This window comes from Morone saxatilis, unplaced genomic scaffold, assembly GCF_004916995.1.
Source record: "Morone saxatilis isolate NCDOM2014 unplaced genomic scaffold, NCSU_SB_2.0 Contig21, whole genome shotgun sequence".
Taxonomy (NCBI): Eukaryota; Metazoa; Chordata; class Actinopteri; family Moronidae; genus Morone; species Morone saxatilis.
In genome coordinates this window covers 21,780,078-21,782,957 of record NW_023339774.1, presented here as the reverse complement: position 1 = coordinate 21,782,957, position 2,880 = coordinate 21,780,078, and the positions used below count along the sequence as shown (strand labels likewise).

The following is a 2,880-nucleotide window of genomic DNA, read 5'->3' as shown; positions in this document are numbered from 1 at the left end:
ACTAAAGGAAAGGAAATGGAAGGTGTGTGTGTGTGTGTGTGTGTGTGTGTGTGTGTGTGTTAGAATGCAGAAAATCTTCAGACTTGGAATGAGAGCCGTCTATCTGCAGAGTTCTCACTTGGAAAAACCTGGAAATTTAAATCAATGCAGATAAAAATAATTATATATATTCCCGTAGAGAGACTGAATTGAATTTTTGCCATTTCAATGTAATTTTGTCCAAAAACCAAAGATATTCAGATTAATATGTGTAATATGTGTGTTATAATTCAGAAAAACTTAATGTAGTTGTGGGAATGAGAACAGTGGAAAGGCTCCAGACTAGTTTTCCAGTCTTGGAAACGCCTGGAATATGATTAAAATTAGCAAAAATCCTCAAAATAATCCATGTTGTCCTAAACTTTTAATTGTATTTTAGCTCCTCACTCAGATCGCCTACATCAGTGGTTCCCAAACTGAGGGTCAGGACCCCCAGTAGGGGTCGGGCCAGAGCTTCACAGGGGGTCGCAGGACCTTCTTGATTTTAAGGGCTTTAAGAAAACGTATAAAATATCCGTTATCTGTATGTTTGTTTTATTTATTTATTTTACAAGGTCCCTGAAAATGATTTCTTAAAGAGTCCTGATCTTCTTTGTCCAGAATGAGTTAATATGAAGTTATTTAACATTTTGTGCCGGTGGATTTTTCCGCACTCTCTGAGCTAAAATCTGCAGACAGAAATCTTCTGACGCTCTTTAACTGTTTTACTGCAGAGTGACGCTCACACTGACGGAGGACAGAGTCTGTCTCTGAACGCTGATGTTGGGTTCGACCAGTGGTGGAAATAAACACATTTACTCGAGTACTTTTCTGTCCCTCCTCATACTCGAGTATTTACAGTCACTTCAATCAGGAGAGACTTTAAATGAGTAAATAAATTTAACTGACGGGTGCACACTGAGGATGAGAAATGTCTGTGGTGATCAGACTCCATCCTGACATCGTATTTAAAGGTTGGAGAAGGGGAGAGAGAGAGAGAGAGAGAGAGAGACACACACACACGAGGGTTCAGATGCATTAAAACTCTGGGTTCTTTTCATTGCGCTAACTGATGCTCCCTCACGTCGTCCTCTCTCCTTCTGTGACCCGGCAACCATCCCCCATCCGCCATCATGGAGGATCTTCCAAGTCCTTGAAGGCACCTGGAGGAGACGATAAGACACCGGTGTGTCCTACGCTGAAGTCTTTCATTAAGTGGTGTGATGTACCAACATGAGTCTGTTTGTTTGACGTGATTGAAAAACTGATATTAAAAAAACTGGATCGTTCTTTATTCTCACATAAAGTAATATGGAGATCTACACATTAGTTTACTGGATCAGTTCATCTCAATGTGTCGTAGCATCACACATACGTATGTGGAGTTTTATTGTGCAGCTAACAGCTAATACAAAAACACAAACACTGATCTGTGTAGAAATGAGATTTAAAAGTAATATTAAGTGATTAAAGTCAACAACGGTAACAAACAATGTTACCTGGTAGCAGTCAGTTTAACTTTCCTGTAATGAAAATCACACTGTGTATCTTGAAATCTGTGCACGTGCATTCGCAGCCATTTCATCAAACGTCTCGATGATCCCTCTGAGCATTCCCACAGTTCTCTGTAAAGGTCCTGAAAACACTCAACCTCCTGGTTTACATACGAAGGATCAACATTTAAAAGCATCGAAGAAGAGTTTTACGGAACGTGAACTGGAGCTTATTCGGATCCCCGAACTCTGAACAGCAGAACGAAGTTAAGGTGAATGACAGAAAGTAACGGAGCATCAAATCAGCCGCTGTATCATTGGACACACCCATTACACACTTTGATTATATAAAGGTTGTTAATCACACACACACACACGCGTTAGTGAAGTTAATTAAACTACAGATTGCAGAATAAAAACAATAAAGCTCTGGTTGGTCTTTTACTGACATCTCACTGTAAGACTGAAGGACAACGTCGTCCAGTTAAATCACTGCAGGACTTGTAGAAAGTCTGCTTTCATCCAGTGCTTCAGGTTCAACACCAACACCAAACACTGTTTTGATGAGTTGTGTCAACATAATGTAGAAAAACTAGATAATAAGTACAGAGTACATAATATGATACAAACTCAATTTAATGAAGCAGCTTTAATTACTGATTTTAAGTGACACCAACTTAGTTTTTTAAGTTAGAGAAATATTCCTGATTAAGAACTTTTAACTGGATATTTTGTTTTCACAGCACAAATAAAAATTAAGTCAGTGTCACTTAAAATCACTAATTAAGTTTGTTTTACTTAAATTCTTAAGTTAAATTAACTTATCTGGTTTGACAGTCTAGTCTAGTTTTTTAAGTAAATGCTAATTAAAAACACCTTAATTCTTTTAAGCAAATTCCTTGAACTAATATTAATGACATTTGTTGAACATAATTTCATGTTAAAGTGCTCGAACTGAACCAAACTTCATCCAGCGTTTAGATATTTCTGAACCGAGCGCTGCAGCTCGCTGCGCGGCGGCTAATGAAAACCTGAATCCAGGGAGCATTACTTCATTATAAACACATTTCCAACAGCCTCCCTTCCTCACAAGAGAACCAGGAGGCTCCTCCTCTTCCTCACCTCGCGCCTTCAGCTGGAGCTGTCAATCACAGCCGGACAGCTGACGCGGTGCAGTCCTGTCGGAACAGCCGGCGTCCGTTGACACCCCGCCCTCCCCCTCACACTCACACACCTTCAGAAAACTCACATAATCTCAAAAACATCTCATTCTGCTTGTTTTTAAAACCTTAACCTGCTTCCTCCTCCCTCCTCCTCCTCCTCCTCCTCCTCCTCCTCCTCTTCCTCTGTGGTTCAGTATCAAGCAGTT

General features: G+C 39.9%; 1 protein-coding gene across 1 annotated transcript in view; it reads left to right on the top strand.

Annotated features, from left to right (window-relative positions):
- Positions 1-2,880, top strand: part of LOC118332365 (unconventional myosin-XVIIIb) — a gene marked incomplete in the record, with an annotated part of 30,896 nt that overhangs the window by 3,412 nt on the left and 24,604 nt on the right.